This window comes from Hypanus sabinus, chromosome 21 (genome assembly GCF_030144855.1).
Source record: "Hypanus sabinus isolate sHypSab1 chromosome 21, sHypSab1.hap1, whole genome shotgun sequence".
Classification (NCBI taxonomy): Eukaryota; Metazoa; Chordata; class Chondrichthyes; order Myliobatiformes; family Dasyatidae; genus Hypanus; species Hypanus sabinus.
In genome coordinates, this window is record NC_082726.1 from 34409915 (window position 1) to 34433924 (window position 24010).

A 24010-nucleotide genomic window follows, 5' to 3' on the forward strand; every position below is an offset into this window, starting at 1 on the left:
AAACTTCAGTTGTAATATATTATTTGCTTGGATTTACTCTTTTCTGAATACATGATTCATATACTTCAGATGAATTTAAAATGGCCAACACTAGTTACATTTTAATTATTGTTAGACATAACATTACAGCATTTGAAATTTTTTCATCTCTTATTATGTCTGGAATTGGTGGGGTAAACATACTTTATTAATATAGCTGCAAAATGGAGGATGGGGTTAAGGATTTAGCTTGTGACCTGCTATTGGGTCTCTATTATTCAGGCTTTGTGGGGTGGGGCTATTAGATAAGTTTTTTTTCTCGATTGAGCAATTCTAAGAGGTTACATTTTCTATCAATCATGACGTCACTTCCAGTCAAGTCAGTGTGTTTTTTTCCTTCCGGATCTAGTGTGCGCTTGTGCAATAGTTTTCTTTATAAAATTTAAATTAAATCTTAAACATGGATACTAATAAAATCAATATAATTTCTTGGAATTTGAATGGCATGAATCATCCTATTAAGTATAAAAATATTTTTAAGAAATTAAAAACACTTCATGTGGATATTATTTTTGCGCAGGAGACTCATGTATGGAGACAGGATGAAGATCGCTTTTTAAAATTTTGGAAGGAACCTTTATATCATTCCTTATCAACAAATAAAGTTAGAGAGGTATCTATTTTTGGTAATTCTAAAATCCCTTTTGTACACTTTAATACTGTTACTGATTCGATTGGAAGATACTTAATTGTTACTGGTTTATTATGCGGTCAAAAGGTAGCCTTGGTGTATGTTTACGCACCTAATTCAGACAGCCCTGAATTTTTTAAGAAGATTTTCTCTGAGCTACTGAATCTAAATGAATGTAAGTTGATCATGGATGGTGACTTTAACTGTTGCCTTAATCCGGCGATTGACAGGTCATCAACCTATCTGTCGCTTCCTAATAAAACAGCGACCTGTATTAATTATTTTCTTTTAGAATATGGCCTGGTCAATATCTGGAGAGATAAACACCCTAATGACAAAGATCTTTCTTTTTTTCTGACACGGTCATCATAAATATTCAAGAATTGATTATTTTTTTCTAGATACACGGTTGTTATATTCTGTTGCCGTGTGCGTATGATGTCATTGCGCTATCGAATCACGTGCTTGTGAAATTAACCCTGTAGCTCTCTGATAAGTTTTTGAAAATGTCACGGTGGAGATTGAATCCCATATTGTTACAGGATCCAGCTTTTGTTAGTTTTATCAAGGAGCAAATTCCTATTTTTTTTAGCAATACAACTGAAGGTATGTCAAATTTGGTTATATGGGATATGATGAAATCCTTTATCAGGGGACAACTAATTTCAAATTCAGCAGGTTTAAGAACGAAAACCAAAGTGTAACTTTTAGTGATTACTAATAAAATTAGAGAGATAGATAAAGCATACTCAGTAAGACCTAGTGAAGACCTATATAAGGAAAGGGTTGAACTCCAAACACAATATGACTTGCTTTTGACCTTCCCCATTGAGCAGCAAATTGTTAAATCTAAGAGTCAATTTTATGTACATGGTGATAAATCAGGTAAACAGTTGGATGGTCAGTTAAAGGCAAATATGGTCAGAAGACACATTTTGAAAATATGTAGATCAGATAGAACTGAAACATTAGACCCTTATGAAATTAATAAGATATTTATGGATTTCTATTCTAATTTTTATAAATCTGAATTCCCTGATAATACTATTATTATGAATAGATTTTTACTAAAATTAAATATACCTAAAATTTGTACTCAAGATATTAATGCACTAGATGCACCTATTAAACAAGAGGAAATAGCTAAGGCTATATCCTCTATGCAATTAGGGAAAGCACTGGGGCCAGGTGGATATACAATGGAATTTTATAAGACCTTTAATGAAATGCTTACATCACATCTTTGTCAAACTTTCATTGATCCTGTATCTTCTGGGAATCTTCCAAAAACTTTTTATGAGGCATCAAATTCTTTGATTCCTAAAAAAGGAGATCTATCTGAATGTGCCTCCTATAGACCAATTTCCCTATTGAATGTGGATTTTAAAATTCTCTCTAAGATTTTAACTAATAGACTTGAAAAATTTTTGCTTACTGTTATCTCAAATGATAAAATGGGATTTATTAAAAGTAGTTATTCACATTTTAATCTTCAAAGATTATTTAATAGTTTTTTATTCTCCCTTAGTCAAAGACTCTGAATGTGTTGTTTCTCTTGATACAGAGAAAGCTTTTGACAGGGTGGAATGGCCTTATTTGTTTCAGGTTTTGGAGAGGTTTAACTTTGGCCCAGGATTTACTTCCTGGATCAAACTGATTTATCAAGCCTCGATGCCTGCGGTTATAACTAACAATCAAAAATCTCCTTATTTTAGATTATACAGAGGAACTCAGGGTTGTCCTCTTAACCCTTTATTATTTAATTTGGGTTTAGAACCACTTGCTATTGCTCTTAGGGATTCTAACTCTGTTCAGGGTATTAAGATACGGGATAAATTACATAAGGTTTCATTATATTTATTAGTTTAGACCCAGGAAATCTATTCCCTCTATGATATCCATATTTACTGAATTGAGTATTTTCTCTGGATATAAAATAAATTTACATAAAAGTGAATTATTTACTATTAATAATTATTATTCTGATTATTATGATCAAATACCTTTTAATATTTCTAAAATTATTTTACCTATCTTGGTATTAAAATTATTAAAAATTTTAAAGATTTATACAAGTATAATTTTCTTCCTCTAATTAAATATACAAAACAAATGCTTTCCAAATGGTCACCTATGACAATGTCATTAATTGGTTGAATAAATGCTTCAAAAATGGTAATTTTACCAAAATTTCTATATGTGTTTCAAGCTGTTCCATCCTTTGTCCTGAAAACATTATTTGATAGAATAGATTCTATGATCCTGTCATATATCTGTAATAATAAGAGTTCTGGATTGAGTAAACTTTTATTGCAAAAATAAAAAAAGATGGAGGATTGGCATTACCAAACTTTAGATTTTACTTTTGGGCAATTAATATTCGTTATATTACTTTTTGGATTTACGGTATAGATAATCAGGATTGTCCTTCATGGTTGGACTTGGAGGAGAGCTCAGAAAGAGGGTTTTCTTTGGCTTCCTTACTGGGAGCTCCTCTTCCTTTTTTGTTTTCTAGGATTGGTAGACAGGATTTCAGTCCCATTGTTAGACATACATTAAAATTTTGGTTTCAGTTTCACAGATTTTTTGATTTGAATAACTTTGTTCTCCCTAGTAATATCCATCTTAACTATTTTTTATACCATCAATTCTGGATAAGGCCTTTTTAACATGGAAAAAGTAAGGGAATAAAAACTTTTTTAGATTTGTTTTTAGAGAATTGTTTAATGTCTTTTTCACAGCTAGTGGATAAATATGAAATATCTAATGCACAACTTTTTAGATATTTACAAGTTAGGAATTTTCTAAAAGATTTATTACCAAATTATTCATTTGCTCATTTACCAAATATGACAGATGTTATTTTTCAGCTTAAACCATTTCTAAAAGGATTGATAGCCACTATATATAAACAGCTCATGAATGATGTCTAATGATAAGGTTAAATGTGCTTAGGAATTGGAACTTCAGGAGTCACTTTCAGATGATAAATGGTAGTGAACAATTCATCCTTCTGCACCCATCTCTCCTTGATTCAGTTCAAGGTAGTGCACAGGGTGCATATGTCAAAAGGTAAATTAGCGCATATTTTTTCTACTATAAATCCCACCTGTGATAGATGTAATGCTGAGCTGGCTACCTTAACTCATATGTTTTGGTCCTGTACAAAGTTAAATAATTTTTGGAGAGATGTTTTTAGAACATTATCCAAAGTCATAGGTTTGAACCTACAACCTAATTCACTTACAGCAATCTTTGGGATCACTCCAAAGGAAGCAGGAAATGTTTCTGCATCCACTCAATGTATTATAGCTTTTTCAACTTTATTGGCTAGGAGAGCTATTTTGTTGAATTGGAAAGATCCTAATCCACTTACTGTTTTTTTTTTGGCTTTCCTCCGTTAATTCGTTTTTAAGTTTGGAGGAAGTTAGAAGTCAGATGTTTGATGCATCTTTTGAATTTGAGCAAACCTGGCAACCTTTCATTCAATATTTTCATATGATTTAAATTTTCTTCTTTTTTACTTTTTTAGGCTATCTTTTCTCTTCTTCTCCGTGATGTTTCAGATTTGGCCGGAAGGATTTCCCCCCTTTTTTTGTAATTATATCCTCAAATGGAATGCTCAGTCTTTTTTTTTGTTTGTTTTTGGTTAGTTTAGTGGGTTTTTTCCTTCTCAATAATAGAAATTTTGAGTCTTTTTCTCACAAATTGTTAAGTTGTGGTTTCTTTTATATATTAGCTCAATATTGTACTATATATGATTTTGACAGTGTACACTCCTTTTTCTGTTTGTACTATTATTGAAATATGTATTTGATATAACTTCTCTGATTTGTATTTGTCCTTATATATTTTTTAAGTCAATAAAAAAAGATTGAAAATGAGGAATTGATACAGGACGCAGCCTTATTAGGAGGCACAGATTGGTTGATGACCTATCAATCGAGGGATTGAGGCAGCATTTAAAGTCTCCACCCATAATCAACTTATATTCATTTAAATTTGGCAGTGTAGAAAATAACCTCTTAAAAAATTCAGGGCTATCTAAATTAGACACACACACACACACACACACACACACACACACACACACACACGCCAAATTTTGACCACAGAACAAGCTACTAATAATTAAGTATCTTCCAATTGAATCAGAGACAGTGTTAAAATGTATGAAAGAGACTTTGAAATTAATAAAAATAGACACCCCTCTATTTGCAGTTACTAATGAAGAGTGAAACTGAGAGCCCTTCCAAAATTAAAAAAAAAAACTGTTTTCATCTTCCCTACAGATGTGGGTCTTTTGAGCAAAAATAATATCAGCTTGAAGTGTTTTAAATTTCTTAAAGATCTTTCTATGCTTAATAGGTTGGTTCAAGCCATTCAGGTTCTAGGAAATTATATTAATTTTATTAACATCCAGACTGAGACTTTAAGGTTTTATAAAATAAATAAGTGCGCCGACACAAACCAAACCTGCAGGGAAGAACAAATTAAGGACTCGATCAGAAAGAAAAAAATCAACATAATTGACAGGAAAACCTCTCAGGCCTGCCCTGTGGAAAAAAAACTAAAATAATAGTTTCCTCTCCCCCCAAAGCCAGAAAAAAAACATCCCAATAGATGGACAGCATGCTAAACTAAACACCCTAAACCCTTTGTCTCTTATAGGTGTTATGAATTCCCATAACTGAATCACTTACCAGTAAAGATAGAGAGGTCCGTTGAAGTCTGATGGTACTATTTTTAAAAGTATTTATTGATAAAGGGCACAAAAATAAGATTAATGCAAACATACAGATAATATACATCATCAATACTAAATCTTAGTGCTGGTATAATAATAACCAATAAGAAATAGCTCTATCGTTGTCTAGGGGTTAATGTATTGTCCGATGGAAAGATAACAGTCAGTATCAGTTCATCCAAGCAGCAGCGTTGTTGGGTTTAAAAGTGATGCGGTTTAAACTTGCCCCAGGTCTTTTAAGATGCCGATCCGTTGAGTAAGGGGAGCAGGCTTCCCCGTTGTTAGCCAAAAGCTGTTTTCCTGTGGTTCCAGCCACCAATTCCACCACGGAATCGAACGCACATGGCTTCCTTCAGATGACTTCCTGCTGTTACGTGGTCGCTTAGCGTTTCTTCTGGTGCATCTGAAGGGGTTGTTCCCAGAGCCTCTTTTATACTTCCTCACGCACACTATTATGGAGTTCTTTTCTGGCTTCTTTATAATCCTCACATGCTCCATTTGATCATAACTTCCAAAGCTTTACATACTTTTCCCTTTTCTTCTTGACTAAATTCATCACCTCTCTGGACATCTCTCCATTGAATTGAAACTCTTTTTCTTCTTGTTTTATGGCTGTTAGCACCCAGCTTAATAGTGCACTAGCACCACCTTCTGCTCTGGAGGGTGGATCAGACAATAGACTTACATTCTGAATCCCTACACACACACACACACACACACACACACACACACCCTAATCAACACAGAATTACATATTCTACTGACTCCTCTTCCTGACATTCCTCACACAGTCCTGTCTGGTGTTTCCCTATCATTTTCAATGTTTGGTTTAGTGCACAGTGCCCCAGCCTTAACCTAGTCCACACAGTTTCCTCTCTTCTGTATCCACTGCCTACCCTAGTACCTGTAACACTTTTTTGTATTTGATATAAATGCCTCCCTTTCCCCTCTCTGTCCCATCTTTCTTGCCATATTTGGGTGATTTTTTTCCCCAGATTACACACTTTTAGCCTCTGCTTTACTGATACTAATGTGCATTTCTATATTTTCTTTCTTTAACACCCTCTTTGCCAACTCATCCACCCTCTCATTCCCCTTCACCCCTATATGAGCTGGAACCCATAGAAATTTAACCTGACCTCCCTGATTTGCAACTCTTGTGACTGACTGAAGGACTTCATGAAGTACATCTTGCCGGCTGTTTGAGTGAAAAGACCTTAAGCTTGCTAGAACTGAGGATGAATCTGAGCATATCAACACTTTGACTAGTCTAGCTTTTTCCACCCATTGCAATGCAACCAACACTGCCAACATCTCCACTGTATACACCCCCAACTTATCAGATGTTCTTCTGCTGATTGCAATTGCTTTTGCTGGTATAGCCACCCCAAACCCTGTCACTCCTGTTTCAGGTTCCTTAGCACCATCCATATAAATCTGAGTATAATCACTATACTTTTCTATCACATGATAGTTAAATGCACTTACCAAATCAGTTTTATATTTTTCTTTCCTTTTTACCTCTAACAAATGCCAGTCTGCGTCAGGCCATACAATCTTCCATGGAGCTACAACCAGATAAACTACTGAAGGACTTATCCTTAGATCAAACACTCCACATTCTTTAACAATATCATTCCTTACCTGGCTAAAGTTATCCCTCTGAAACCTCCCATTCTCCTAGCACTCCTGCAACGCTCCTTTTGCAGGGTGAGAATCATTGAGCCCCTGCAAATTAGCCCAGTAGTTTGCCATCAATTGCATCCTCCTTAGTTCCAAAGGCATTATTCCCATTTCTACCTGCAGGGCTGATACTGGTGATGTTTTGAAAGTCCCACTGCACACTCTCAAAACCTGAGCCTGAATCACATCCAGTTTCCTAGCTGCTGATCCATATGCTACACTCCCACAGTCCAACACAGATCTTACTAAAGCCACATACATTCTCTTCAACACTGAACAACTTGCTCACATTCCCTACCAGTCAAACATCTCATCACATTTATTACTTTTTTACATTTCTCTTCAACTTTCCTGATATGGTCTGCCCATGTTAACCATGAATCAAATATAACTCTCAGAAATTTAAATGATCCAACCCTTTCTAATTCTATCCCATACATCCTTAACTTCTTCCCTACCTCATTTCTTTTCCTGGTGAAACATACAGTTTGTTTTTTCTACTGAAAGTCTGTAACCCCAATCATAACCCCACTCCAACACCTCATCAATTGCTCCTTGTAGTTTCCTGATTATATGCTCCATGTTCCTACCTCTTTTCCACAAGGCCCCATCATCCACAAACAGTGACCTACCTATATCCACTGGTACCTTTGTGAAGACATCATTGATCATAATTATGAAAAGTAACAGGCTAATCACTTTACCTTGAGGTGTGCCATTTCCCACTGTGTACTGATTTGACAATTCTGACCCAATCCAAACTTGAATTTTCCTTCCAAACAAAAAATCTTTTATCCAATTAAAAACTCTCCCACCAACCTCCATCTTGTGCAGTTTAATTAACAATCCTTCCTTCCACATCATGTCATAGGCTTTTTTCTATGTCAAAAAACACTGCAACTACCAAGTCTCCTGAATACACACTACATCCAGTTTTACAACCATTTCTTTAATTCCATTGCAAAAGGATCACCATAATTAGTATTAACCAACCCATGACACTTCCTGGTTTGACTGATTAGTGAGGTTGTCCCTCACTTCTTCCCATGTCAATCCTACTCTTAAGTGGTTCATTGCTGCTTTGACAACCAGCTGAATTTTTTCACTTTTTGACTTTACTTCAGCCATACTATTAATTACTCCTGTAATTACTGTTACTAGAGCCTTTTGTCTACATTAATCCTGTCATTTGTTCTTTGTCGCATCTCTCACATCCATCTTGCTCTCTGGTCATTAGGAGCATTATTCTGTTCTCTTGACATTCTTACAGCTTCTGCATAAGTGAGCTTTCTTTTCATTCTTATTTCTTGAATTTTGTTCTCCCATCTGATAACCTCACATCCACTATATGCCATATTATGAGCTCCTCCACAATTACAGCATTTTGGTTCCACACTTTCCATATTCATGATCACCCCCACATCTAGCACATCTCCTCTGCCTTTTACAGTTTTTAGCTATGTGTCCAAACCTTTGACAATTATAGCACCTCAATGGCTTTTACACATACACTTTTACTGGGAAACTCATGAAACCCAGGAACACCTTCCCTGGCACTTTATGTTCTTCAAATTCAATCAATACTGTTTCACTTTCCTTTTTCACTCCCTCCTTTATTGTTTTCAGTCTTTGAACATTCATTACTTTTCCTCCTTTGATATTCCTCTTTAACTCCTCCATATTTATACTCATTGGTTCCCCCATGATCACTCCTTTACATCCACCATCATTTTGTGCTCCCACCCTCCCTGTGTATTCCACTTTACATTTTCCTATCTCGCTTAATTTGAGTGCTTTCTCAAGCTGTTCCTCATTCGCACATCTTACCAATAGGTTGCCATCATTAAAGTATTTGGCAAATATTATTTCCCCTATCTTAATTGCCAGTGTTGTTTTTAGCACAAACAGGTCAATTTTCTTCATGTTTCCTTGAGCCTTCTCATTAAACCTTATTATGACAACACCACCTCTCTGAACTTGTTCATCTTCCTCACTTTCAGAGCGCTCTCCACTATCATTTCTTATCCTTTTATTCCCTTTGTCTCAGTTTTCATTCATCCATCCCCTCACTAAATGTGACAAAAAGGTTGGACTGCTGCCTAGAGTTTGGAGAATTCTGCACCGAGGAGCTAATTATACTAAATGTACCAACACTAGGGAGCCTAGTAGCACAACATTGTGGGCCGAAGGGCCTGTAACGTTCAACGGATCATCGATCTTGAAGCTCGATCATGTCGGAACAATATTTCAATTGCTGGATTAAAAGAGAAATCAGAATCGGCCGACACACTGGATTATTTCGCAAAACTGTTTCAGTCTTTATTTCCAGAGGTTTGTTTACAGCCTTCAGATATTGAAATGGCTCATAGAATCGTCACTTTAAAATTTTTGGATCAAGGTAAAAACAGACATATTGTGGTGCGCTTTCTCCATTTCAGAGACAAAGACCGTATTATTAAACTTGCGAGAAAAAAAAGACTTTCAATATCAGAATTCAGACATTTAGAAATGTTTTAAAAGTGTGCTGGATTTACAAATGCAATGAAATCAGCATATGAAAAAAAGCTCTTTCCATTGCTCCAATATCCAGCGAAACTGAGGCTCTTCATTAAAAATCTGGTTTTCATTTCTTTGATGATCCACTTAATGCATTGAGTTTTATTAATTCTTTATCCGACGCATCCAATGACGAATCTGAAGCTTGAATGATTTATAATGGTTTGATTGTCTTGCGGTGCAAGGAGTGATGTGATTGAAAGATTTGATGGTTACTGATGTCTTTACTTTAAAATACATTTTTATCTCTGAAAAGGACTGGTTTGGATAGCTTCAATTTCAGAAGACATAGGGGAGAACTGTTGATAGTCTGTATTAAGTTTGAACCATTTAGAATTTTTTTTCTGCAGCATTTAAATGAATTAATTTTTTTGTTTCTTATGCTTTTGTAAAGATTTTTTAAAGTAATTATTTGGATTTCTTTATTTTTTAAAGATAGACAGGACAATTTAAAGATAGCGATTGTTTTTCTTCTGTGCAAATATTTTAAGAATTGTTTCAGATGTGTTTTTCTTCCCTTATCTAATGTTATGAAGGCTAGTTTCAATTGAAGGTTGTTTTGTTATACAAGAAAAACACTTTCCTTCCAAGTTAATTATATTGAGATCTATGTCAACTGTAATGAGTTTTATGTTTGGTAGAGAGAGACAGAGATTTTTTTTCTCTCTCTTTTTTTAACTGAGGTAGGTGGAGTTTGTATTTGCATTCGCGTCTATGCTTTTCTTGGGGCTTGCTTCGATTGATATCGACTTGTTTCTGGGCTTTGTAGTTTGGGTGGGGTTTTTTTCTTTTTTTCCCCATTATGGAATCCTGGAGCATACGCCAATTATTTTTATTGTTGTTCATCTCTGCCATTTTCGACTATCATACCCTGACATGCGTCTAACTATTGCTTTTAGACACAAAGTTCCATGATGATATCTAAAGAGCTAAATGTTTTAACTTGGAATGTTCGCGGCTGGAATCATCCTACTAAGTGTAAGAAAACTTTTAAAGTTATTAACCGATTCCAGCCTGATATAACTTTTGCTCAAGGGACGCATATCAGGTTATGTGATAAAAATCAATTTTTTAAATTTTGGCAGGGTCCTCAGATTCATGCAAATTCCCAGAGTAAAACTAGAGGTGTTTCTCTTTTTATTGATTCCAATACTCTTTTTAATCAGGAGGATATTATAACTGATATTAATGGTAGATTTCTGATTGTTAAAGGAACAATTTGTAATAGAAAAATGGCTTTGGTTAATATTTATGGACCAAATGTTGACGATCCCTCATTTTTAAAACTGTTTTTGCGTTATTACCTGATTTAAATGAATATATGTTATTAATGGGTGGTGATCTTAATATTTGTCCAAATCCTTTAATGAATAAGTCATCATCCAAATATCAACTCCCTAATTGTTCTGCATCACTTATTAATTCCTTTTTAATTGATTATGGTTTAATTTTGATCTGGAGGCATATGCACCCTAGTGATAGACAATATTCTTTTTTCTCACATGCTCATAATAAATATTCGAAAATCGACTATTTTATAGTTGACCCTCATCTTTTATTCAATGTTCAGAAATGTATGATGTGATTGCTATTTCTGATCATGCTCCTTTAAACTTAATATTTGAACAGAAAGGTGTTGTTTCTACCAGATATTTTGGTGTTTTCCAGAACATTTGCTACAAAGTTCAGAATTTGTTGAATTTATCGAAGCTCAGATAAAAGAGTTTTTTCTCTTTAATAATATAGGAAATGTCTCTAAGTTAGTAATTTGGGATACATTAAAAGCTTATTTACATGGTCAAATTATTTCGTATGTAGCTAAACTGAAGAAACAAACAAGAATGGAATTAGATAAAATCTCTAAACAAATTAAAGAATTAGATAACATTAATGCAATCTTTCCAAATGCTATTTCATTTCAAAGAAGAGTAGAACTACAATCACAGTATAACTTATTACTAACATATCCTATTGAAGGATATTTGCTTAAATTGAAAAGTCTATTTTATATCTTTGGGGATAAAATAATAAGCTCTTAGCTTCTCAATTAAGAGCAGATAGAGCTAAAAGACAAATCTTAGAGATTCGTAAAAATAATAGTAAGTAACCATGAGGACATTAATAATACTTTTCAAGATTTTTAATCTGATTTTAAAGATCTCAATTTCCTGCAGATTCCTCTAAAATGAAGGCTTTTTACATAAAATTGAATTTCCACAAATTTCTTTTGAAGATCAACAGATGCTTGATGTTCCAATTACTGAGCAAGAAATTCAGAAAGCTATTTTATCAATGCAATTAGGTAAAGCTCCTGGACTTGATAGTTATTCAGTGGGATTTTACAAAAAATTTGAAAGATTACTTTCTCCGTATCTTTTGGAAATATTTCATGAATCCTTTGACAAGGGTAATTTACCTTCTTTTTATGAAGCATCTATTTCCTTAATTCTTAAAAAAGATAAAGATCCTGTTGAATGTTCATCATATAGACCTATTTCACTATTAAATGTGGATACAAAAATTCTCTCTAAAATATTGGCCAATCGCTTGGAAAATGTTTTAACTAAATTATTTCTATGGATCAAACGGGCTTTATTAAAAGCCGTTATTCTTTCTCTAACATTCAGAGATTGATGAACATTATATATTCATCATTATCTAAGCAACCTCAATGTGTTATCTCTCTCAATGCAGAAAAGGCATTTGATAGAGTTGAGTGGCCATATTTGTTTAAAGTATTAGAAAAATTTGGTTTTGGTTATAATTCCAATAAATGGATTCAAATGATTTATAAGAATCCTATTGTCATGATCATTACTAATAACTGCCGGTCTTCTTTTTTCTCACTTTCTAGTGGCACTAGACAGGGATGTCCATTAAGTCCTTTATTATTTAATCTTGTATTGAAGCCTTTAGCTATAACATGATGTGAAGCTAAAAATATCCATGATATCTCTATGAATGGTACCATACATAAGATTTCTCATTATGCAGATGATCTTTTGGTTTTTATTTCAAATCTTGAGGAATCAATTCCTAATCTTTTGGAAACACTTAAAGATTTTGGTAAATTTTGAGGATATAAACTTAACTTGAATAATAGTGAATTGTTTCCATTAAATGTTCATGTTAGTACATATAATAAGATTCCTTTTAGAATTGTTAATACATTTAGATATTTAGACATTATAATTACTAAAAAATATAAAGATCTCTATAAGGCGACTATATTTCCTTTAATGGACTCCATGAAACAGTTATTTTATAGATGGAATCCACTTACTTTCTCTTTAATAGGTCATATTCATGCTGTGAAAATGATGATTTTACCTAGATTTTTATATGTTTTCCAAAATATACCTATCTTTTTAACTAAAGAATTTTCTGATCAAATTGACTCTCTTATTTCTTCTTTTATTTGGAACAATAAGAGACCTAGAATTAATAAGTATCATTTACAAAAATTTTTAAAAGATGGTGGACTTGCACTTCCTAATTTAAGACTGTGTTATTGGGCTGTAAATATTAGACAATTATGTTTTTGGTTATATTGGCTTGGTAAGAGCCAAAAACCATTATGGGTTAATTTGGAATTAAATGCTGTTAAACACTTTCATTTAACTTCAATTTTAGGTGCTCCATTACCTTTACAGCTCTCTAAAATTCCAAATTTAAATAATCTCTATGGATTTGGGTTCAGTTCCATAATTCTTTTAATCTTAAACAATTTAAGTTATCTAATTTTTATATTGAATTTTTTTACTTGAACCTTCAACAATTGACCCCACTTTTCTTCTATGGAAAAATAAAGGAAATCATTCCTTTACAGATTTATTTTGTGATGGTCGATTGATGACTTTTGAGGAGTTAATTAATAAATTTTCTCTCGCTTATACACACTTTTGCAATATTTTCAGGTTAGACATTTTTTACAACAATATTTACCCAAGTTTCCATATTTACAAGAATCTGATTTGTTGGATACCATTTTGAAATTGAATCCCTTAGTGAAAGGTTCCATTAGTAGAATTTACAATTTACTTTTGTTACAAAAAGAGAACCTATCACTAAAGATTAAACAAGATTGGGAGAGAAAACTTAATATGACCTTTGTTAATGAAGATTGGCTTCAAGTTTTGAAAAACATAAATTTTTCTTCTGTATTTGCCAACCATTTTTTAATTCAATTTGAAATTGTACACCGTTATTACTTAACAAAGGAGAGACTATCCTAAATATTTCCTAGTATAGATAACTATTGTGATAGATGTAAAACGGAAGTAGCTACTTTGTCACATATGTTCTGCTCATGCTCTTCTGTAAAATCATTTTGGAAATCTTTATTTTCTACAATTTCTAAAGCTTTGAAAATTAATTTACAACCTAACAGATTGACTGTTCTATTTGGAACAGTTCCGCATCATATTCAGGGCATCTCCTCTTCAGATCAACACGTAATTACATTTGCTACACTGCTGGCAAGAAGGGCTATTTTATTCAAATGGAAAGATATTTCCTTCCCTACATTAATTGAATGGTTTTCTCAAGTGATGTTATGTCTTAGTTTGGAAAAAATCAAAAGTAGAACTTTTGATCCTCAATTTGATTTTGAGAGAAGATGGGGTTCTTTTGCCAAATATTATCATTTAATTTGAATTAAGTTATATGGTTTCCTTCCAATTTTATTTTTTTTTATAAATATGAAATGACAGTTGATGGCTTTTTTTAAAACCTATTTAGATGATGGTCAAACGTATTGCTCTGGGAGGTTGATTCCTAATGTTTTTTTATATAGTTAGTGGGTTTTTTTCTTAGTTAGATAGGGTTCTTCTTTTTTTCCCTTCTTTTTTTCTATGTATATATATTTTTAAAAATTTCCATTTTTATATTTCAAGATCAGTTTTTTCCCTTCAGTTTTATTAATTGTATGCATATTAATATGTTAAAGTTTTGTATCATTTTATAGCTGTTGATGATTATATATCAATAACAAGATTCTAAAAATGAAAATGAAAAATATAAATTTTCCATCTTTTTGTCCTTGTATGTTCTTGTAAGTTTGGTGTTGTCTGGTGACTTTGATGGCTTATGATGTTGATTTGATCAACATATTTCAAGATAATTGCTTTCTGATTTTTTAGCTTTGTATCTTCTAAAGAAGGAGTCCCCAACCATTTCTTATGCCATGAACTCTTAAATTAAACAGGGGGTCTGCGGACCCCAAGTAGGGAATTCCTGTTCTAAATAAACTACTTGAGCAAAATTAAGATCTGATAGTGATGGATTTTCATTGCATTTTTGTTTTTAATTTTTTTTTCTACTTCACTGTATTTTTATAGATTCTGTTTGATTATTAAGATGTCAATCTCTATAATTTGAATTAACTCATACAAATCAACTTTTCAGGATGATAGTTAATTGCTTTGGAGAAATACAATGAAATTGCTGTCATTCTGCCAAAGTTCTTTAAACAAGTCTCTTAAACACTCGAACATCCAGGTATAAAGGGAAAATGACATTCTAAAAGTGAGAGTGAATGGAAGACTAGCTTTTCCAGCCTGTGGGATGTGAACCAGAGTACCAGTTCAGAAGGTGAAAGGGTGGAGAGCAGGGTAGATGTCAGAGCCAGGCAGTAGAAAAATAATGGATATGGTGATATGAATAGTTTGAAATGTGTGTAACTTAATGCTGGGAGTATTATGGATTAAGGTGATGAACTTAGAACATGGATCAGTATGTGGAACTATGATGCTCTGACGATTACAGATTCTTGGTTTTAGAGGGACAAGAATGGGTGCTTAAGACTAGCTTTTCCAGCCTGTGGGATGGGATGGAATGGGGGAGACTGATCAGAGGTTGGGATTCTGTGCAGGAGCACAAACTGAAGGCCAGACAGTCATGAGGTAAATGTGACAAAAAGATTGGACTGCTGCATAGAGTTTGGAGAATTCTGCACCGAGGAGCTAATTATACTTCATCATTCATGTACCAACACTAGGGAGCCTATTCTGGTTGGCTGCCAGTAACTAGTGGTGTTACACAGTGTTCTGTATTGGGACCGCTCCTTTCCCATGATTAGGTTAATGATTAGGATAACGGAATTGATGGTTTTGAGGTCACATTTGCAGATGATACAAAGATAGGAAGCAAAGCCTTGAGGAAGGAGAGAGTCTGCAGAAGAATTTGGACAGATTGGGAAAATGGGCAAAGAGGTGGCAGATGGAATATAGTGTAGGGAAGATATGGTAATGCACTTTGGTAGAAGGAATAAAGGAGAAAAGTCAAAATTCAGAAGTGCAAAGGGACTTGGGATTCCTTTTATGGGATATGCTAAAAGTAGATTTGCAGGTTGGGTCAGTAGCAAGGAAGCTATATGCAATGTTGGCATTCATTTCAAGAGGACTAGAATATGAGAGCAAGAATGTGATGCTGAGACTTTATAAGGCTTTGGTCAAACCACATCTGGGGTATTGTGAGCAGTTTTGGGCACCTTTTCTACAAAAAAAATGTGCTGCTATTGGAGAGGGTCCAGGGGATTTCCACAAAAATGATTGCAGGAACGAAAGTGTTCATATATGAAGAGCATTTTAATGCTCTGGGCCTGTATTTGCAGGAGTTTCGAAGAATGGGGGTGGGATATCTTTGAAACCTATTGAATATTGAAAGGCCGAGATAGAGCAGATGTGGAAAGGATGTTTTCTAAAGTGGGGGAGTCTAGGACCAGAGGGTGCAATTTCAGAATAGAGAGACTGCCATTTAGAACAGAGTTGAGAAGGAATTTCTTTAACCAGAGGGTGGAGAATCTGTGGTATTCATTGTCACAGATTGCTGTGGAGGTATCCTTAAAGCAGAAGTCAACAGGTTCTTAATTAGTCAGGGTGTTCAAGGTTAAGGGGAGAAGGCAAGAGAAAGAGGTTGAGATGGATAATAAGTCAGCCATGATGGAATGGAGGAGCAGACTCAATGGGCTGAGTGGCCTAATTCTGGTCCTCTGTCTTATTGTCTTGTGCAACAAGTTAACCATGTGTTGTAAATCCAGATTATTCATAGTTAGAGAGGTGGGCAGGACATTCATTGGCCATGTAAGGAACACCAGGATGGTGTGTTGCCTCCCAGGTGCTAGGATGCAGAGGATTCCCTATTGTGAGGGTAAACTGCCAGAACTCATTGTAAACACTGGTACCAATGACAAAGGTAGAGAGGAGAAGAGGTCCTGTGCAGTGACTATAGGGAGCTACGAATGAGGCTGAGGAGCAGGACCTCTAAGGTAATAATCTCTGGATTACTTCCAGTGGAATATGTTAGTCAGGACAGGAACAGGATAATACCGTAGATAAATGAGTTGCTGAGGAACTGGTACACGGAACAGAATTTCATGTTCTTGAATAATTGGAACCATTTCTGGGGCAAGGGGTGACCTGTACAAGAGTGATGGATTCCACCTAAACTGGAGAGAAACCAATATCCTGGCCGGGAGACTCGCTAGTGCTCCTCAGGAGGGGATGTGAACCAGAGTACCAGTTCAGAAGGTGAAAGGGTGGAGAGCAGGGTAGATGTCAGAGCCAGACAGAAGAAAAATAATGGATGTGATGATATGAATAGTTTGAAATGTGTGTAACTTAATGCTGGGAGTATTATGGATTAAGGTGATGAACTTAGAACATGGATCAGTATGTGGAACTATGATGCTCTGACAATTACAGATTCTTGGTTTTAGAGGGACAAGAATGGGTGCTTAATATCTCAGGGTTTCAATGTTTAAAAAAATTGAGAGGGAGGTAAAAGAGTTGGGGGAGTTGCACTACTTAGCAGGGACAATATCACAGCTGCACTCAGAGAGGACATAGTGGTTGGCTCGTCCGCCGAGTTTACATGTGTAGAAATCAAAAATAGGAAAATAGGAAGGTTTCAATCATTCTGTTGGGATTCTACTACTGATCCCACCCCCAATAGCCACCAGGTCATTATGGAACAGATTTACAGGTAGATTAAGGAAAGGTGTAAAAACATTGATGCTGTTGTCAGGGGGGACCCCAACTTTCCTAATATAAACTGGGTCCTTCTGCATACAAGGTTTAGTTGGGGCAGATTTGTTAGGTGTTTCTCAAATCAATATGTAGTTAATCCAACAAGAGGAAGAGCTGTACTGGACCTGGTGTTGCACAATGAACCAGGCGAGGTCACTGATCTTTTAGTGGGTGAACAGTTGGAATGACAGTGACCACAACTCCTTAAGTTTAAGATAGCTATAGATAAGGATAGGTATGGACCTTGTGAGAGGGTATTTAATTGGAGCAGTGCAAATTGTTGGAGCATTGGGCAGGAACTAGGTAGAGTTAATTGTGAATAGCTGTTTGTGGACAAGTCCACACATGGTATGTTGAGGGTGTTTAAAGACCAACTGGACAGAGTACAGGACAGGTACATTCCAGTAAGAAGAAGGACAAGGATGGCAAAGTAAGAGAACCTTGGATGTTGAGAAAGTGATGAATTAAGACAAGAAGAAAAAGGAAAAGCATGAAAAGCATAGGAAGCTAGAATCAAACTGAGCCTTGAGGGTTATAAATAAGCCAGAAAAGAACTCAAGAATGGAATTAACTAAGTCAGGAGAGTCCATGAAAAGTCCAGGATTAAAGAGAATCCCAAGGCATTTTATACATACATCAAGAGCAAGAGGATAACTACAGAGAGGGTAGGATCACTCAAGGATGAGGGAAGGGAGTGCATTTAGGGGGAACATTTGCTTGGATGTAAACAATATTGATGAGCTCCTTTATGAGTACTTTAAATTGGTATTATATTAAGGAGGAGGACATGGAGGATAGGGAGATCAGTGCTGTGCATATTGATATGCTAGGGCATTTCATGGATGAGGAGGAGGTAGTGCTAGGTCTCTTAAAGAGCATTAAGGTGGATTAGTCCCCAGGTCTGATGGGATATATCCCAGACTATTGAGAGAGGCAAGGGAAGAGATTGCTAGGGCCTTGACTAATATTTTTGTGTCCTCTCTAGCCAAAGGCAAGGTCTTAGACGATTGGTGAGTAGCTAATGGTGTTCCATTATTCAAGAAGAATAATCTTGGAAACTATACACTGCTGAGTCTCACATCAGAGGCAGGGAAGTCACTGGAGGGAATTATTAGGGATATGATTTATGAACATTTGGAAAACTATGGTCTAGTTATGGAGAGCCAGCTTGGCTTTGTACAGGGCAAATCATGTTTTACTAACATGCTTGAGTTTTTTGATGAGGTGATGAGGGCAATTGAGCAGGTAGAATTTTGGATGTTGTATATATGGATCTTTGTAAGGCATTTGACAAGGTCCCTCATGGGAGGCTCATCCGGATGATAAAGATACATGGGATTCATGGTGAATTGGCCGTTTGGATTCAGAACTGGCTTGCACATAGAAGACAGGATAGTGGTTGAATGGAGTTATTCTAGCTGGAGGTTTGTCACTATTAGTGTACCACAGGGAGCTGCTGTTTGTCATGTATATAAGTGATCCAGATGAAAATTTGGATGGTGGGTTAGTAAGTTTACAGATATAATGAAGATTGGTGGTGTTGTTGATCGTGTGGAAGACTGACAAATAATCCGACAGTGTATAGATCTGTTGAAGAGAAATGGCAGAAGGAGTTTAACCTGCCCAGATGAGAAGTTCCTCTCCTTGGTAAAGTCAAATGCAATGAGATAACACACAGTTAAGAGCAAGAGCTTTCATAGTGTTGCTGAGCAGAGGGATCTTGGGGTCCATTTTCATAGTTCCCTTAAAGTGGCTTCACAGGTTGAATTGGGTGGTTAAGAAGGTATATGGCATGCTTGCCTTCATTAGCTGAGGCGCTGTCAGGAAGGTATGTTGCAGCTTTATAAAACTCTAGTTGTGCTACAGCGGAGGTTGAGGGGAGATCAGATAAAGGTTCATGAGATTCTGAGAGGCATAGGTAGAGTAGGCAGACAATATCTTTTTCCAAAAGTTGAACTCAGGCATGCATTTAAGGTGAGGGGGGGGGTCCTTTCAAAGGAGACGTAAAGGACAAGGTTTTATACAGGGTGGCAGATGCCCGGAATGCACTGCTTGGGGTGGTGGTAAAGGTAGAAATTAGAGACTTTAAGGGACATTTAGATGGACACATGAATGTGAGAAAAATGGAAGGACATGTATACTGTGTCGGCAGAAGAAAATAGTTTAGTTAGCCATTTCATTCTAATTTAATTGGTTCAGCATAGCATTGTCAGTCAAAGGGCCTGTTCCATGTTCTATATCTTTTGTCCATTATTCTACAATGTAGTCCAGGGTATGGAAAGGGAAAACGAGATCAAGTGGGGAATTCAGGGAGACCACTTTTCCCAGGAGGTTGTGTGGATGTGGGTGGAGGAGCTCAGCAGGTCATGCAGCTGGGTGGGAGGTGAGAAAGATTGTTGACGTTTCAGGTCAGAAACCACACAGACACTGCCCAACCCGATAAGTTCCTGTAGCTCAATGTTCATTACAGTATGTTCAATCGCTTGTGTCTCAGTGTAGACGCAAAGCTCACTCTTATTGAGAGCAGCTGAGGCAATGGGGCAGTTATGTGAAGGGGGAGAATGATGCACACCCTATTTCCTGAGAGCAAATCCTCAAATCCTGGAGTCTATGAGCAGGGGGTGTGGGGAATTATGGTTTTATAAATAGATCACATCATAATTACATTGCAATAAATTTTATTTCTCGTATCCAATTTTTTGTAACAGCGATTTCCATATCCTGATTAGTCATAACCAAGACCCCATTGTTACAGCCTTTGATGCAAAGGAGTAACGCAAGAGATAGGAGAGCTGTCTTGATGGTTGTCATAGGAGACGGGGAGCAGGCAGAAGGGGTAAATGAGGAAGGAGGGTTTAAGTAAAGAGGGGTGGGAGAGGAGAGTGATGTAGAGATTGGAGAAGCCATGAGAAAGAGGAACGTGGAAAGAAGGGTGGTCAATAGAAAGGGAGGAAGGGGCATGGAGAGCGGGCTACAGGGGAAAATACAGTGAGGGAGGTACTGGTAGTAGGAATGGTACATGAGATTAAATGTTGATGTTGGCATAACCACACAGATTACCGCCTGTAACCTAATTGCCTGCGTGCTCACCGATAATCTGGCTACGCGATGCGGGACGGGAATGACGTAAACACGTCCCCAATCAAACGTAAACACCATTTCACGTGACCAGCTCCGCCGCCCGTTGTCGTTCAGGAAGCCGCTTAATTGCGGCGCATGCGCAGGGACTGCAGGCGAATGTTCCGGAAAGGCTAAGTGAGTGGTGGCGCAGTTCTGGGGGAGGTGAGTGCAGGGCATGCGGGGTGGGGGGGAGGAAATAGTCGAAGTACAGCGCTTGTACCTCGTGGGTAGTGTCGGGGTACCCTGGGAGTGGGTTGGAGGACTGGGAAGGGGAATGGAGACCGGTGTGGCAGTTCCCGGTTTGTGGCCGTGTCTCCCGGTAGACGGCCGCTCGACCCACACCCTTGCTAAACCTGTGCCTGTTTGCTGATCCCACCTGCTCCGCTCCTCCCTTGCCCTGGGACGGAGCAGTCTGGCCCCATCGCTCCTTTATCTTCGGCGGGGCTCATCGCGCATATGTTAACGGAGCTCTGGTGTAAAACCCGGGGATGTCTCTCACTGAAGGTTTTGTGAAGCTGGCGTGTGAATTTATATGCTTCTTTAAAGGCTTCTGTGTTTCGGTCGCTGTTGGATTGTGAATTACCCTCGGGTTATGACACAAGATTGCATCATGTGCTTCCTCCCTTCAGTCCTCGGCCTAAATGTTGCTCAGTAGGATCATACTGTAAGGGTCAAACGTGTGGTCCAGCACTGGTCCCAAGGTATACTACTAGTCACAGGCCTCCAGTCGAAGAATCGACCTTCAACCATCGTCAAACCATTTCTGAATCCAGCTCCTTAGCTCCCCAAAGCCCGTGCAACCTAACCTTCCAGATCACCTGCTATGCCTGACCTTGTCCAAAGCCTTACTGAAATCCACGTAGACAACATCCATTGCTCCTTCGTTATCTCTTCAGAACACTCAAAGATTAATGATAAATGACCTTCCACACACAACCATGCTGAATGTTCCCGATTAGTCCTTGAGTGTCTTATCATTTGTAGATACTGTCCTTCAAATTTCCTCCAGTGACTTCCTAACAACTGAAGTTAGGCTCACCAGCCAGTAGTTTCCTGGCCTGTTCTTGCTACCTTTCTAGAACAGTGGAACAACAGTAGCCACCTTTAAATCTTCTGGAACTTTGCCTGTAGCTAATGGCAAAGCTAATTTCTCAGAAAGCCTCTGATATCTTTGGTCTCCCATAACATCCGGGTATACTTAGTCAAGCCCTGGTGATTTGCAGCCTTGAAGCACATCTAGCAAATTACCATCTTCCTCAAATGAATATGATCCAAAACCTCACTACGTATTATCCTCACTTGTCTTCCATGATATTCTCCTTAGTAAATGTGGAGAAGAAAGACATTTAAAGTCTCAGCCATCTCCTATTGCTCTACACATAGTTGGCCCTGTCATAGTCATAGAAAAATACAGTGCAGAATCAGGCACTTTGGCCCATTTAGACTTTGCCAGACCATTTTACTTGCCTCGTCCCATTGACATGCACCTGGACCATACCCCTACTATGCATGTACTTACCAAACTTTACTTGTACATTGAAATCAAGCTCAAGTGCACCACTTGCACTGGCATCTCATTCCACATTAACAGCCCTCTGAGTGAAGAAGATTCCCCTTAATCTTTTCACCTTTCACCTTTAACCCATGAGCTCTAGTTGCAATTCCACCTAACCTCAGTTGTTGGTCTAATCTCTCCTTAGTCAATTCTTTTTACTGTTAATATAGGCTCCCTCTTGTCCCTACCTACCACCACATCAGTCTCTGCATCCAACACATACTCCATAACTTCTGCCATCTCCAAAGGAATCCTACAACCTTCACCATCCCCACCCCACTTTTCACAGGGATTACTCCCTCGGCAACTTCCTTGTCCATATGTCCCTCCCCTTTAATTTCCTTCCAAGAACATCGATGTAAAGCAGACCTGGCGATACACTACCTCCCAAATCTCCATTCAAGGCCACAAACAGCAAATCTGCTGGTGTCGTTTGTTGTGTCCAGTGCTCCCAATGCAGCCTCCTCAAGACTGGTGACGCCGATTGTAAATTTAGGGTACAGCTTTGTCAAACACCCCTGCACCATCCACCACAAGTGAGATTTCCTGCTAGCCAAACATTTTAATTCCCTTTCTGACATGTCGATCCATGACCTCTTGTTTCAAGATGAGGCCATCCTCAGGGTTGAGGAGTAACCATCGATTTCTCCTTCTGGTGAACAAATTTCTCCCCCCACCCCGACCATTTCCCACTCTGACCTTTCACTTGTCACCTGCCTATTATTTCCTCAGGGTCCCCTTCTTCCCTTTCTCCTGTTCTCCACTGCTCTCAGATTCTTTCTTCTCCAGCCCTTGACCTTTCCTACAGACCTGTCTTCTCCTATCACCTTCCAGCTAGCCTCTTTCCCCTATCCCCTCCCCCCATCCTCCTCAATCCTGAAGAAGGGTCTTGGCCAGAAATGTTGATGGTTTACTCTTTCATATAGATGCTGCCTTACCTGCTGAGTTCCTCCAGCATTTTCTGTATGTTTCTTTAATAACTGGGAGACTGGTCACGAAGGTTCAGTCATGTGGCAATGGAGGTTTGTGATGCAGGGATCTGTGCTGACTGGGTCTGGTGTTTGTCATCTGTGTAAATGATTTGGATGATAATACGGTAAAGTGGATCAGCAGTTTTGCAGATGACACCAAGACTGAGGATGTAATGGACAGTGAGGACGGCTATTAAAGCTTGCAGTAAGAATGGAAAAATGGGCTTAATAATGACAGATGAAATTTAGTACAGACAAGTGTGAGGTGTTGCACTTCGGTAACACTTGCACAGTGGGGCACTGAGAACAAAGGGATCTGGTGATATAGATCCATAATGCCTTGAAAGTGGTGTTACAGGAAGATAGAGTTGTTAAGAGAGCTTTTGGCACATTAGCCTTTTTAAGTCAGTATTGAGTACAATATGTAATGTGACACCACTCAGCAAGATTTTCAGTCTCCCTTCTAGACGCTGATTTGTCCAACAACAATGATGTTCGCCATCTTAAATACGGCATTGGAGCCATGCTTAGCTTCATAGTCATTGTATAAAGCAGGGGACTAAGCACACAGCCTTGTGCACTTGTGCTGATGGAGATTGTGGAGGAGATGTTGTTCCCAATTAAAATTGATTGAGGTCTTCAAGTGAAGAAATCAAGGATCCAATTGCACAAGGAGGTATT

At 37.3% G+C, this 24010-nt stretch overlaps 1 protein-coding gene across 2 annotated transcripts in view; it reads left to right on the forward strand.

Annotated features, from left to right (window-relative positions):
• Positions 1-20836: 20836 nt before the first annotated feature.
• The window catches only part of ghitm (growth hormone inducible transmembrane protein), a 31562-nt gene continuing 28388 nt past the window's right edge, over positions 20837-24010 (forward strand). The window contains exon 1 of one of the 2 annotated variants that reach the window (XM_059946285.1): positions 20837-20965. The gene's annotated coding sequence lies outside the window, so the exon portion shown is untranslated. The remainder of the gene's footprint in view (positions 20966-24010) is intronic. The other variant, XM_059946286.1, reaches the window with a different exon arrangement.